This window comes from Cebus imitator, unplaced genomic scaffold (assembly GCF_001604975.1).
Source record: "Cebus imitator isolate Cc_AM_T3 unplaced genomic scaffold, Cebus_imitator-1.0 Scaffold351, whole genome shotgun sequence".
Classification (NCBI taxonomy): Eukaryota; Metazoa; Chordata; class Mammalia; order Primates; family Cebidae; genus Cebus; species Cebus imitator.
The window spans coordinates 1,962,599-1,978,592 of record NW_016107666.1 but is presented as its reverse complement, the minus strand read 5'-3'; the positions used below and the strand labels follow the sequence as shown (position 1 = coordinate 1,978,592).

The window sequence follows — 15,994 nt, the reverse complement described above, 5'->3', positions numbered from 1 at the left end:
TATTTCTGCAGAGGTAGACAATTGCCTCATTATAATACCCCCAGGAAGAGTAGGCATTCATTATCTCAACATGGCACAGCCTGGAGGGATTAAAAGAATAAGGGCACTGAAAGTAGACACACCTGATGCTGAATCTCATCTCTACCTCTTCCGAGCTGTGTAACCGATGCAAGTTACTTGGTCTCTCTGATAATCTGTTTAACTATAAAGTGATGACCTTATTTATCTTGTAAAGTTTTCCTAGAGGTGAAATTAGTTAATGGGTATAAAAAATGACATAAATTTATGCTTGACATGTTATAGTGCCTAGCAAATGTTAGCTCCTTCTTTCTTTTTCTCTTACACGTGTTACCTGAGTGTCTCCCAGGACCAGCAATGTAATTTGTGAGGTCCAGTGAAAAATGAAAATATAGGGCCATTTGCTCAGAAGCAATTATGGACCTGAAGATGGGAACCAGCAGAGCAGTCAACTGAGCATGGGGCCCCCTGGAACTACACAGGACACACACCCACCTACTCCAGCCCTGCCTGCAGGACTACTTCTGGAATGAATGCTCTCTAACCTTTCTGCGGCTTTGTTTAGTCGTGCTGAAGTTCACAGTGAGCACTTGAAGTAGCAGCACAGGGTCAGAAGTGTGTTGGATTCAGCCCCAGCTGTTCTACTTTCTATGAAGCTTCCACATGCAGAAACCTCTTTAAAAAGTGAGCAAAGGACATGAACAGACACTTTTACATATGGCCAACATACGTATGAAAAAAAAGCTCGATGTCACTGATTATTAGAGAAGTTCAAATCAAAACCACAATGAGACACCATCTCACACCTGTCAGAATGGCTATTACTAAAAAGTCAAAAAATAACAGATGCTGGCAAGGCTTCGGAGTAGAAGGAACACATGTGCTTTCGGTGGGAATGTAAATCACTTCAACCATTGTGGAAGAAAGTGTGGAATTTCTCAAAGACCTAAAGCCAGAAACACCACTCAACCCAGCACTCCTATCACTGGATATATACCAGAAGGAATATAAATTGTTCTCTCACAAAGACACATGCACATGTGTGTTCATTGCTGCACTATTCACAATAGCAAAGACGTGGAATCAACCTAAATGCCCATCAATCACAGACTGGAAAAAGAAAATGTGGTACATATACTCCATGGAATGCCATGCAGCCATAAAAAAGAAGGAGATAATGTCCTTTGCAGGAACAAAGATGGAGCTAGAGGCCATTATCCTAAGCAAACTAAGGAAGGAATGGAAAACCAAATCCTTCATGTTCTCACTTATAAGTGGGAGCTAAATGGTGAGAGCTTGTAGACACATAGAGGGGAACAACAGACATTGGGCCTTTTGGAGGGTAAAGGGTGGGAGGAGGGAGAGAATTAAGAAAAATAACTAATGGGTACTAGGCTTAGTACCTGGGTGATGAAACAATCTGTACAACAAACCCCCATGGCACAAGTTTACCTATATAATAAACCTGCACATGTACTCCTGAATCTAAAATAAAAGTTAAAAAAAAAAAACTCTTTACGCTTTAAGGCTTGTTTCCTCTCCTGTAAAGGAGTCTAATAATAACACTTTCTTCATAGGACTCCGGTACAGGTGAAAAGAGATTAAAGCAGGAAAAAGTACTAACCCAGAGCCCTAGCGCTGAGGACTCATGTGTTGGCTATCATTATGTCTTTCTTTTCCTTACACATCTCCCAAGTCTTCAGGCGTTACTAATCCAATAGGTTATATTTATGATAGATTCCACAGGAAGTGCCACCCAGGACCCTGCCAAGGCACCCAGGCCCAGAGAGAAAACCTTGCAAATGGACAGAATCTCCATTATCGATTATTTTAATGCATACACACTTTGGAACTAAGCATATTGAATTGCCTTGATTACGACATACAATGGCGGTGATGGTCTTAATGAGATTAAAGGAAGTAAAATATCTGTAGCTTGTAGTGGCAATTTGTTTTATAATACGTTCGCATCATCATCTCATTTAATGATCCTTCCCCCTAAAACTCCCTGTCTGCAGATTACATTTTCATTTCTATTTTACAGGTGAAGAGATGAAGTTTCCAAGACATTTAGTGATTTGCTGCAAGGTGTATGCTTATCTGATTCCTCGTCTAGTTCTAGCGTTCCTTTTCCCCCAACAACAAGAATGGTTAAAGTAGCATTTACGTGTCTGTCTCATCTATTCCTGCTCATAACTGTTTTACTACTACAACGGACACTGACTATACAAATAATTTCATGTAGTTTTCAAAAACAAAGGGAAATTGGACAAAGTAGTAAATAACTCATTTTACATTTAAGTAGGTTTGAGGAGCTTGGGAAAAATGTTAAAGTTTGAAATTCTATCTAATTGTTCAGAAAACCTGGTGCTGTGCTATCATAGTTTTCGTTAAAAGTGGTCGTTTAGGAAACTTAATATCCTGGATGGATGATTTCCCAGAGTAAAAGACCCACTAACGAGGAATTTTGGTCATCTGAATTTGGGATATGTATTGTATTGGTGCAATTATTATGGGAGAGGTGTCATTTTCCAACCCTGTTTTGGAGGTGGAGGTGAGTGGAAAAAGCCATTATCAGCCCTGCACTGCCTGCCTCCAAACTTTACATGAGGAAAATAAACTCCCTTTTACTTCCCATTATTTTAGGTTTCTGATATTCCCAGCTAAATCTAATCCTGATACAGACACTCTCCTCAATTTCCTCCCTGGGTGAAATCTTAGATTTCGGTTTCTGGCAAAATGGGAGCTAAAAGACAGATGTGGGTGGTGGATGTGCATTCACCATTCCTTCAGCTGCTGCTGAAGATTTTTCACCTCCCTGGCCTCCGCTGAACTTACCTGTTGGGACATGACCATATTGGTGGGTCCTGTTCTGGAGAGTTCGGGCCTTATGTCAACCTCCAGAATCCAACAATGAAGGGATGATATAGAAAATAATCTTCAAAGATGGGCACCATCAATTTTTTCCTTCCCTATATGCACATGCCACGCCCTCTTGAAAAGGGGGAGCCATTTCTCCTCCCTTTTAAATCTAGGGTAACCATGTAACTTTGATCAACAGAATGTGGAGGAAGTGATGTTCTGGATCTTGGGACTTCTTATCCCTAGGCTTGAGAGAGGACTCTAAGTTTCCTTTTTGAAGCCAGCTTCCATGTAAAAGGCCGACTACCCTAAAACCACCAAGCTGTGAGAAAGCCCAAACTAGATAGGAAGTGAGGCCACATGAGAAGCACCAGGTCACCATATAACTAAGTCAGTCCTTCTTGGGGCTTCTAACACAGCCCAGCCCAGCTGAATAAGGCTGAGTAAGTGACCTGCAATCAATACCAAATGAAGCAAAAACTGCCCAGCCAATCCCACCTGCAGTCCTGATCCATAGAATTGTAAGAAACAAATCATCATTATCTGAAGCTACTAAGTTTCAGGATGGTTTGTTATATAACAATAGATAAGTCAAATAGCTGGGGAGGGATGAGAGAACACTTCTGAGATAAAGGGAGAATTGGTGAGAAAACCCTATTCTGCTGTCAGTTTCTCTTGGCTCACAGTCTCCCAGCACTGAGATTTTTTTTTTTTAAGTGGAAAGCACAACTATTATTTCCATAGACAAGTAAATTCTGCATTCCCAAGAATTAGCCTACAACGCGAATTTGGAACACAACTTTTTCTGAAATTGGCAAGTTATTCAATGCCCTTCAGTACTCATTCTTGACATACATGTGATGTTGAGCACCACTGTTCATTTATGTGTCAGATTAATGCCTTGTGTCAGAGAAGCAGACATGAATACCAGGTTAGTCCTGAGCAATTCCAAGGACAGTAATAGTACTATACAATTGTATGTGGACTATATCTGGTGTAACATGATTATGGGTAATTATGTTAATCAGTGCTTTTTATGGCCATCTATTTATTGAATTTGGTTTCTTTCTAAAAGAAAAAATGAATACCAAGGTATATATGATCTACTGAAAACCTTTACTTATTTCACAACAGAAAACCTTTACTTAACCACAAAAGGGTTCTCAGAGGAAAATTCTCTGCTCCAACTCAGGAGAAGACAAGGTACTTAAACAAAGACATTTTTATAAATATGCTTTCCAGGGACATATTAAGCATGTCAGTGAAGAATCATTTTACTAAAACTATCTGCTTGGTCACTAAGAATCTTCAAAGTATTTACAATTCAGTTACTTTAAGAATAGGGCTTCAGCTTTTTAATTTCTGAAATTAGTACAGCTTTTTAATTTCTAAAATGAATATTAAAATGGTGGCTTGAAAGTGTTTTGATGGACAATAGTTTTCAACCATGATTGGCTGCTAGAAGCATTTGGATTCCTTCCATTCCTGCCCATCTACACCCCCCAACACACACACACCCTCCAGGGGTTTCAGTTAATTGTTGTGGGGTGGATATTAGGCAACAGGACTTAAAAAAAAAGTACTCCATAAGATTCTAATACCAGCTGAGACTGAAAACATTGTTGAAAGAATGTGGGCTTTGAAATCATCCCTAGGATTGAATTCTAAGCATCAATAGTTTTATAATCTGAGGGAAATGGTAAAACCATTGTAAGGTTCTATGGCATAGGTTCTCAAAGTGAGATCCCTTAGTAAGCAGCACGGACAATATCTGGAGGATTTATTGGAAATGAAAATTCTTTGGTTTCTCCCAGACCTACTGAATTAGAAAGTCTAGGGTAGGCGGTAGGGCCCAGCCTCCAGGTGATGCTGCCACAGGGTACAGTTTGAGAACTACTGTGCTACATGATAAGAATTACAAGGGCTGATTCCATGTACCTTCATTGTTCTCAGTATCTACCTAAATTTTCAGTCCCGAACTCTTCTCTTTCTCCTTGGCAAGGTATCTTGCTTTTTAAAAGATTGTAAAGGTCTAGTAGCAAAATTTCAAAAAAGCAAATGCATTGTTTTGTTTCTGATTCTTTAGTTCACTTTTATTGTGTTAATAAGAAAAGCAAAAAGAATAAAAAGACTCCTACGTTGTAAGGTTATTAACATTTAATATAAATTTGCTTTTTACAAGAAAAGGTCAAATTGTGCATATTGTTAAATAACCTTCTTAATCTGCTTTTTCACTCACCACATATTTTACATGCTACTATTTAATACTTTTGCATATCATATTTTCAGTGTTGACTTAATTCCATTATACAAATATGCCATAATTTATTTAATCAAGCCTTTAGCAGTTGCTTATAATTTTTCCTTTTATAAATAATGTTCCCATTAATTATTAAAATTTGTTTACATCCATGATGCCATTCTTGGGATCCAATTTCAAGATGTAGGATTGCTGGATCAAGGCATACAGTGGCTACTAATGCACATTGACAAATTGTCCTTTAAGAAAACTGCACCCTTAGCAGGGGATGAGAATGCCAATTCTTTCATACCACAGTTATTGCTATATCTTACTAGTTTGTTTAATCTTTGTCAATGTAATACAAGGATGAGTTCATAGCATTTTTCTTTAATGAGGTCACAATGTCTTGTCATTGTGTTTTTGTTTAGTGCCTAATTGTATTTATTTATTCTCATCATTTGTCCATTTTAAAAAAATGTGAGTATTCACTTTTTTTCTTATTAAATTGTAAATGCTCCTTATGTATTAAGGATTACTTTTATGAACAACTGGAGGTAAGAAAAATAGCATAAAAACTCAATTGAGTAATATCAGAATAAGTTAATTGCAATTTATTGTTAATAAAAACTATAAATAATTTGCTTGGATTAGACTATTGCAAATCTGGCAACAATCAGTCTCTATTTCCCTTTCCTAGGCCTGAGCAATGCTGAACAAAATTTAGTCCTTCTCTGATGATTAGGGACCTTGTGGTGACTACGGGAGATTATTCTAAATTTTCCATTGTGCAAAGAGACTGAGACACAGAAAGCCCAAGTCCTGGCTGGCTCTGCAGGCTCCCAGTTGGACAGCCTAGACCGAGGCAAATAATTTAACCTCTCAGAGCTTTGGTTTCCACATCTTTCAAACAGAAATAACAAAACCAACCTCTGCCTCATATAATGACTGTGAGAAACAGTACGTATAAGGGTTAAGCACACAGATTTCAGAACCTTTCTGAATTTGAATTCCCACTCTACCATTTAATAGCTATTGGCCTGGGAAAGTTCTTAATCCCTCTGGTCCTTATTTTCCTTGTCTGTATAATGAAGATAATAATATAATTTACCTATTAGGGTGGTTGTAAGGATTAAGTAAGTAAAACCTATCTACCTACCTATCTATGTGTCTGTCTGATATCTGTTGACCTATCACCCATATAGCTACCTATCAATCACCTATCTGGCATTTAGAACAGTAGCTGGCAGGTAATAAGCACAAAAATCATTCTAATTAAAAAAACTTTATATTATGTCCTTTTGTAACCACCGTCCCACACAAATGTTACTGGTGGGGACTATAACTGCTATAGGGGCCACCACAATCTTGCTAGTTGTATAAAATTGGGTTGAATCTCTACCAAACCCAGGACATACTCTGGAAATGAGTTTCTGAATAAGGCTCTAGCATCAAATTGGTTTTTTGTTGATTCACCTCATTCTATTAAATGTGAAGTGCAGGAAAACCAGTCTGTCTTTTTTTTTTTTTTTTTAGCTGAATAATGAGTGCAAAGCTAACCATGTGAATCGATTACTTTGCTTTCATCCTAGAGACCCACCTTCAGCAAACAAGCCATAAAAATAGTGTACCCAAGGTGCTCTAAGACAGGTTTACGTCGTTTCTTCTCACAAAGCGGAACACTGCATTGATTTTTACATTCATTGTCTATAGTTAGGTTAACTAAATTCTGTGTTCTCTGATTCATGCTGTGTACTAGCTCACAAGAAAATTTTTGGTCTGAACACTTAATGTGAATCATAATTAATGCAAAAGATAATTAAAAGAATCTCTCAGCACTTTGGTCATTTTATCAGATGAAACTCCCACTTTTATCCCCATGATTTACACTGTGTAAAAGAAAATATACCCATATGGAATATGCTTGTGAATCAAAAACAAAGCCAGTGCCCAAAATACAAATCAAAAACACTGTCTAGAACAACAGGCCTCAACTAATGAATTAAAATGATTGCTGGTTTCTTTAAAATATTAAGCTCATCGATGTTTGCCAAAAACCCCTTGGCTAGCTGAGGGATTCAAACTGCATTGTTCAGCTAGAGTTTGAAATCCTTCCATTCATCATTGACATGTGAGAGACAAGACAAGGTTTTTGACAAAAAGGGGATGAGGCGCCAGATGGTTTCCATCTGTATCTCCATTGATTGTACAATGAAAACCCACCTTCCCTAATCAGAAGGCTGTGCCATACATGGAATATGAATACCCAGTGTTTTTAAAGAAGCACAATCACCCCTTCCCAACCATAGATGTATAAATATTAATGAACACAATCTGGTTCTAAGCAAATTTAGCATGAACTTTTAGCAACCCTCCCTTGACAACTTCCTCTCTTTTTAACTGAATTAAGCTTCTAAGTTCTGTGATTAAAAATAGCAAACCCTGCACTGAAGTTGGATCTGTGACTGAGGTAAACCTCTCCCTTGCAGCTAGTAACCAGTTAACGTAGCTTGTATAATTGTGTGCTTTTTATAACCAAAAAAGGGTCTTCATTTGAACGGATGTTTAGCACATATGAATAGTGAGGTATAGAATCCATACAAATAAGCAGAAAATTGATCTTTAACCTATAATTTACACCATGCCTATTTCCAAAAATACTTGAGCAAATTTAGAATTATTACACATAATATTGAGATAGTTGTTAAATAACTTAATTTCTGCAAAAAATCGTATACTGACTCATATTTTAACGTTCCTATATGCTAACAGAGTATTAAGACAGTTTTAATAACTAATATTAAAAAGAAAGTAGTAGATTCCTTTCTTGGATGTTTTTGAACTTGAATCATAGTATCACAGTATCTTTAACCAAGATTTGGGGTTTTCCTCGAAATATCAGAAGAGACTTAGATTTGAAAATTTCCATTAATTCCTTCCTTTGTTTCTTTTCTTTTTTATTCAAACTAGGAAGGTTTGCATACTTGCTTCAGCTTATGTGTCTTTAATCTGTTGAAGCAATGCATTTTCCAAGAAGCGTATTCCATGTTTTCACCACTAACGGTTCCCTGTGGATCAAAGTGGTAAGACTTTTAAAGTAAAATATGTCAAATCAGTCCAAAGATAATATGAAAAATTAAATCCATATACGCAGCTTTAGTCTTCATGTGACTGAGAGGAATTAATCTTTTTCCTCTCCTGCAACATGCATTGTTCTCCTGCTGTCAATAAACAAAATATTACTGAGTACCTACTATGTGCCTGGCATTAGGCTAAGCAGTGAAGATTGACACATCGGACAGTGTTGCTCTTCTCAGGCACAGATGCTATTTCAGAGCCATCCTTCAGAGATTGGCTAAAGAATGCTCTTTGCTATATGATAGCAACATTGTGCGCAGAGCTTATATGTATTTCCATTGCATGTGATCGAGCGTGTCTCTTATCCCCTAGCTGCCTTTTGGGAAAAAGGCAATTCTCAGTGGAACTTGCCAGTGTTACCAGCAGTGTTGCTGTTTGTTTAAGGTTCAGTTTCACCAGGTTGTGGCAAGTTTTAAAAACTCTTCCTAGCTCAATTTGTTTGTCAGCAGCATGATCAGATATCAGAATAACATCAATAAAGCTGGAGCAAAAGATGAGCTAAAGCTGCAGAGAAAATGCTGAGCTTATCAAAATGCATTTTTGGTTATCTTTGAGGCAAGAAGAACAGGAAAGGCTAGATCCACAGCTTAAGCCAGATGGTGCAATGTTAGCATTAGACAAAGAGGAAGAGAAACAATTTCTCTCCTCATTTCTTTTGTAGTTTTCATTAAGAAGAATCTCTCCAAACTGCAAAAAAGATACCTTAAATGGTTCATTTTAGTAGTAAACCGAAAAAATAAGAAGATTGAAAGTAAGCAAAAAAAAAAGAAAAAGAAAAAAAGTAAGCACATATATGTTTTTAAGTCTTTAGGCTCAGATGCATTGGATCTTCAGAAATAATGAGGAAAAATAAAGCAGGAATAAATAACTTTTTTGATATATGAGAAAATTAATTTTTTTCTTGATTATCAAAAGAGGGAGCTGGGCCAAAGAGGGGAGAAATGTAGGTCTGGAAAACAATATCCCATAAAATACCCATAAAACAAGTTACATTCAAATACATGGTTTATAAGTACTAGTAAAAGAAAATTATGAGGTATTCAAGAAGAGATAGGACAGAGCTGGGGAGGAGACATAAATATGTGATATATGATATGCAGTATTTAACATATATACTATAATATTCACCTTGATATACGTGTACATGTAATATAACATGCAGTTATGTTACATGCAACTTATATGCATATATGCAAGGTTGCATCATAAACCTATTTCAGCAATGTAGTTGACAAAGTCTTGCAAGATATCTTTAGGGTAAGCCTGTAGAGTATGGCGTGAATGACAAAGAATGAATGAATGAATTGAACAACTGTTAATTAATTAATCAATGTCATTTGAGGAAATGGTATGTAGAAATATGCCACTGAGCTCTGTGTTGTCAAAAACAATTAATTTGGGTTAAGGTGAGAGAATTATCATTACAATCGAATGGTTGTAGATACTTGACATAATCCTGTTTCAAAATGAATCTGAAGAAATGGGTAAAAATAAATCAGATGGTATTTATTTATTTATGTAATTATTTTTGTAGAGACAGGGCCTCATTATGTTGCTTAGGCTGACCTTAAACTCCTGGCCTCAAAGTGAGCCTTCTCTCTTGGCCTCCCAAAGTACTGAGCTGGGCAAGAGTCACCATGCCCGGTCTCATATGAAATTCACAGAAGAAACTACAAGCACTGCATAGAAGATCCAAAACTTAGTTAGAAATTACAGGATGTAGTGTTTGGGGAGAGTGGATGACAGCAGTTTAGACGAAAAATATTTAAATCAACACAGTGGTATGATGGCAAATATGAAAAAAAATTGTCAGTAGGATCTTACAGAAAGAGTAACAGAACATATTTGTCCTCTTGTCTCCCATTATTCATTGTCATCCTGGTGGTGATGAGGACTTTATCACACACTAGCAAGTGCTATAAGGAGAAATTACCATGAGCAAGAATTAGACCTGTTTGTTTTGTTACTGATCCACTGCAGAGTTTATCAGAATGATCCTCAGGAACTGGCTGATCTGGGACATAAGTAAAGTATGAAATGAAAGATCCAAGATCCTTAGAGGAAGTTTAAAGAATAGAAAACAAAGAAGAGAAAATAAGGCAAGCATGAGATATGGATATAGAAATAGACAAAGTGTTCAATGACATAGACCAAAAACAGCTATATATATATATATATATATATATATATATATATATATATATATAAATGCTTCATTTACGAAAGCCTTTGCATTGAAGATCAAAAGTGGAAATAATAGACTGCTCAACCAGTTATGCTAGCACAGCTGTTTTTCATATAAGAAAAATCGAATCAGATCCCTACCTTATGCCATATAACACAAGAATCCATTCCAGATGAAATATACACTTAAATGTAAAGACATTTTTAAAGAATATAAATTTATTGCCACTGAGCTCTATATCTAAAATTGTAAAGATAGTAAGTTATTTGTGTATATTTTACCTCAGTGAAACCTTTTTTAAAAAAGACATTTAAGTCCTAAAGCAAAGAAAGAAAATATAGAACAGAAAGAAGAGAATTTCTTAAGTTTAAAAATTACTAACCATAAAAGAAGAGATTGACAAATTTGACTAAAAATTAAGTCCTAGAAGAATGACTCCCACAAACAGTAATGGTGAGAAGAGCTATTCTGCCTTCAGCAAGGTGGTGACCCAAGAATCATCAACAACATTCAAAAGGGAGTGGGCTTTAAGAAGCGTGCCTCTTAAGCATTCAAAGAAACTTGCCATGAAGGAGATGGTACTCCAGATGTGTGGATTGATACCAGGCTCAACAAAACTGTCTAAGCCAAAGGAATACAAAATGTTCCATACTGCATCCATGTGCAGTTATCCAGAAAATGTAGTCAGAATGAAGATTCACCAAACAAACTCAGGCATTGGTTACCTAGGTACCTGTCATCACCTTAAAAAATCTATGGACAGTCAATGTGGGTGAGATCTAACCACTTGTTGTCAAATAAGATTTATAAGACTGCCAACAAAAATAACATACATTCATTTAAAGAATTCCACAAAGTGAAATAGTAAGCCAAAAGTTGGGAGAACTTTGCAACACCTAAAAATGACAAAGGATTAGTCTCTCTCTCTCTCTCTCTCTCTCTCTGTCATACACACACATATACACACACACACACGTTTATAATTACTATGAATCAAAAGAGAAATGGGTGAAGACATGAACAGTATTTAACCAAAAAAAAAAGGAAGCATCAATGGTAAAGACAGGAAAAGATGTTCAACCTCATTAGAAATCAAGACATGCTTTTTCAGATCACAATAAGTTACATTTTAGATGGACAAAATTTAAAAGCCTAACATTACCAAATATTAGCAAGGATGTGGAGCAAAAAGAACCCAAATGCACTGAAGCTTGGAGAGAACATTGACTGGTTCAACCATTTTGAAAAATATGTTTGAATTACCTAATAAAGAATACATTTACCCTCTGATCCAGCAATTCTACTCCCAGAAAAATTCACTCAACATGCACCAAAGACACATGCAAGAAAATTCACAGTAGCTTTGTTCGTAATAGAAAATCACTGGCAATAAACTGTCCAAAGAGGAAATAACCCAAAAGTCTACACAGACTACACAGAACAAGGTGTTATATTTGCCCAGCAGAATATTATACAGCAGTGAAAAATGGACAAATTCTAGCTTTATATATTGGATGAATAAATCTCAGAAATACAAACATGAATGAGAAAAGCAAGTCATAGGAACATATACACGGCATACTACCATTTTTATAAAACCCACAGACAAGCCAAATTTTAGAATATATTATTTAGAAAGACATATACACACATGTAGTATGGCTAAAACTCATCCAAATGATAAACACAAAATTGATAATGGGGAGGCAGGAGATAGGATCGGGGAGGAATACTACATATTTCATATCAACATTATTGGTAATATCCCACTTTCATGAAGTGTTGGCTTCATGGGGGATTTATTCCATTACCAAGCTTCATAGCCTACATAAATGTTATAACATGTAAATTTATTTATACACAAAATAAATTAAGGAAAGAAAAGAAAAAGAGAAGACCAAGGAAGGCAGGCCTCCTTAACCCCACCAAAGCTATGTAGGCACTGGCAGGAAACCCAAGGTGTAAGGAAACATTTCGCTTCTTTCTCTGCATTTCAAGTGGGTTATGAGTCAACATACAGCTTAAAATTGGTTCTTTCTGGAAATGAGCTAGGCTGTCTAATTTTCCATTAATTCTATGTCAATAGGGCAAGGTTACAGAGGTACATACACATCCCAATTAAGAGAGGGGAACCTCTCATCATATTCAGCACTAAAACTATATCTGCAATAACATGCTCAATTCTTAGAACTATATTTTATGAGAAGTATTTGAAAAAAATAAAGAGCTTCAGGGAAAGTTAACATAGACACTGGGGTGTTGAAAATCCATTTCACACGAATGGCTAAGTGAACTTGAATTTGAGATATTCAACTGAGAGAGAGCTTAGGAGAAATGTGATAGCTAACTTCAGAAATTAAAAAGAAATGCTGTGAAATTTCAAAAAAAATTTTAGCTTTATATTGCATATAGAGTGGCTACCTGCTGCCAATGGATAGAAATGTATTGAGGCTGATTTAAGGTTTGAAAATGAAAATATCAGATCATAACAGCTAGTTGGATGACTGACTCTGGATGGTGGCCTATTATAGTCCAGTGATTTCCTAAAGCTATGAGAGAATGTCATCCTTTAAAAATGTTTAGAACTTTCATATTTCCTATCATGGATTATATTTTATAATTCAGACTACAGGCTTAGTATATTTTTGGTCTAAAAATACCTAATAATATTATATAATGCTTATCTTTAATTCAGTTATATCACTTATTTTTTTATTTCTACTCAGTTCCAGAGATAAAGAATGAATGACTCTACTTCTAATCACTACCTAACTCTATGGGACATACTTAATCTCTCAAAGCTTCAGTTTCTTCCGCTGTAAAATGGGAATAATAACAATACCTATCTGTAGTGAGTTAAATAATGATCGCCCAAATATATCCAAATCATAATCCCTGGAACCTTGAATATGTTATCTTGCAAAGGGACTTTGCAAATGTAGCTAAGGATTTTCTGATGAGGATATTATGCTGGATTATCTGGTGGGCCCAGTATGGTCACAAAATTCCTTATAAAAAGGATGCAGGAGGGTCAGAGGCAAAAGAGATTATGGGATGAGGGGAGCACAGATTAGAGCGATGCACTTTCTAAAGTGGAGGGAGAAGCTAAACATCAAGGAGACTCGTGGCCGCTAGAAGCTGAAAAAGGCAAGAAGTGGATTCTTCTCTTAGAGCCTCCAGGAAGAATTAGTTCTATACTCCCTTTGACTTCAGCTCTGCGAAACTCATTTCTGACTTCCGACCTCCAGAACTGTAAAATAATACATTTGTGTTGTTTTCAGCAACTAAGCCAGTGGTGATTTGTTACAGCAGCAATAGGAAACAAACTCACCGTCTCATAGGGATTTTTGTGGTGATGGAATTAAATAAACCAGTAAAAATTCTTGGCTTCTATTACTATTATTGTCCACCTTATTTTCTCGAAATGAAGATTCAGCTTTGCAATCAGTGACTGCCCTCAGTTATTTCCCTCATAAGCCATTTTCAAACCTCCATATACACTAAGGACATGGGGAAAAGACTCTGGCTGGGAGTAAAGAGTTCACAGCCATGATGCTGAGGGTCCTGACAGCTGCTCGACTTCTCTAGGCCTCCATCCCTCAGCTACAATTAGAGACTTGATTGTTCCAGCTCTAAAATGCAAAGATGATGTGCTTGTTTAGGTAGTCCAATAAATGCCTTCTCAGTCTACCCTCTTGCTCCTCTCTGATGGTTTATCTTGTATCTGAATTCTCTAGTGCCAACTGCTCCTAGGTTATCTTTACTTTGGGTACTGATTAACCAGTCAGTCCCAATTCTATGCTTTTAAAAAAAAAGGGGGGAGGTGAAAAGAGGACTAGCAGTTCTCAGCTTAAATTTATGTTTAAAAAATATATTCGATGTTTCACAAATTTGTTCTTAGCAAAAAATTCCTAGCTTTAAGCATCCATATAGATTTGCCCTGGCTCCTTCTGTTTTTAATTCAAGGCAGTTGCTTTCAAGAACAGGGCTGACTGGCCATCATCATCAAGTGTTCTGCCCAGGTTCTTATCCTCCTAAGTGGCAGGACGTTTGACACACTTTCCTAAAGGTGTAGATAACAGTGCATGGGAATCAAACATGACCAAAATAGAACAGACACCAAAGTAATGTTGAGCACAAGCTCTCTTTCATATCTCCACTTTCTCCAACTCACCATGGAGAGAAACTGTGAAAAAGCATTGCCATCCAGAAACTATTCTGTACATGCAAAACATTCCCATTGATTTGAACTCAGCATAGGGTTGGATGTTGTGACAGAGAATCAGAAAACACTCAGCTGACACACAGAGAAAGTGCTACTTTAATATGAGGTGACCCTCAAAACTTCACAAGGTGGTCTTGAAAGAAGAATAGATCTTTACTAGCTGGAGAAGACAAGAAGGACATTTTGGGGAGAAAGAATGATGTGTGCAAAGCAGAGAGGCTTCCTCTAAAAGGAGAAGTTACCGTGTTTGGCATGTCATGGGGAGGGAATAGACAATAATTGGAGATGAAGCTAAGGTCAGCTGCTGCTACCAGTCTGTGCTTGCCATACTGGTCATCTGAATTTTACTGGGTAGAATTCAGCAATTAAAGAGACAACTGTCATCAGGGATGGGGCATGCTCAGATTGGATAAAAATAAAATAGGTAAAAACTGTTAGAGGCATCCAGTATGTAGCAATAATTGAGGTCTGGGAGAGGGGCTGTTGGGGTGAAAAGAGGGAGGTGTTGAACTAGAGTTGCTTTCATTGAAAACCAACTGGATATTGGAGAGACGAGGTCCACAATGACCTGGAGGCTTCCGCTTTGGCTCATTAGGTGTATGGCAGCATCACTGGCCACGCCGTGAAAAACAAAGATGGAGGAAGACAGAACAAAGGCTGGGACCACGGACACTAAACTGAGTGGGCTGATAGAAGGCAAAGAGGAAATCAGAACCCTAGAGAAAAGAACCACTTGGGCAAAGTAAGGCAGGGAAGGAGACAGGAAATGTGTGGGCAGAGGGACACAGGAGATTAAAAAAACCGATGATGTCAGAGAAACCAGATGCAGATAGATGGACATGAGGGGGTGCAGACCAGCTGCTGTGCCAAATGTGGCAATATGGTCTGGTAGGTGAAGGACGGAAATGGGCACCGCAGAACCACACCCAAACCCCCAGAGCCCTGAGCATCCCCATGTGGAGGTGAACGTTTCCCCTCTCCCTAACTCGATGAGATACCTCTCACGACATTTGACATATGCCTTGTACAAAGTAATGGTATATTTGCTACATGAAGCCAAGGGGAATGGAAGCTTTCCCATATTCCCACAATGCCAGAAGGCAGATCCTGGCTCTAGCCACCCCCACTCAACAACTTAAAACCAAATCAGTCCCCAAAGTATTGAAAAGGCAAGATAGGAAACAATGACTAATGTGGGCCCAGGAATGAAACCAAAGCACGCAGCAATATGCACACATGCAGATGCAGCGCTGGCCTCCTCCCCCGCGGCCCGTCCAGACCGTTTGGAAAGAATAGACGATTAGGCCTCAGTATAATTCATTCGCTT

General features: G+C 37.4%; 1 protein-coding gene across 5 annotated transcripts in view; it reads right to left on the bottom strand.

The window, feature by feature from the left end:
* THRB (thyroid hormone receptor beta) overlaps positions 1-15,994 on the bottom strand; it is a 373,141-nt gene that overhangs the window by 298,057 nt on the left and 59,090 nt on the right. Inside the window, exon 2 of one of the 5 annotated variants that reach the window (XM_037730538.1) lies at positions 10,191-10,271. The exons of the other annotated variants lie outside the window; for them this stretch is intronic. The gene's annotated coding sequence lies outside the window, so the exon portion shown is untranslated. The remainder of the gene's footprint in view (positions 1-10,190; positions 10,272-15,994) is intronic. 5 annotated transcript variants of the gene reach the window in all.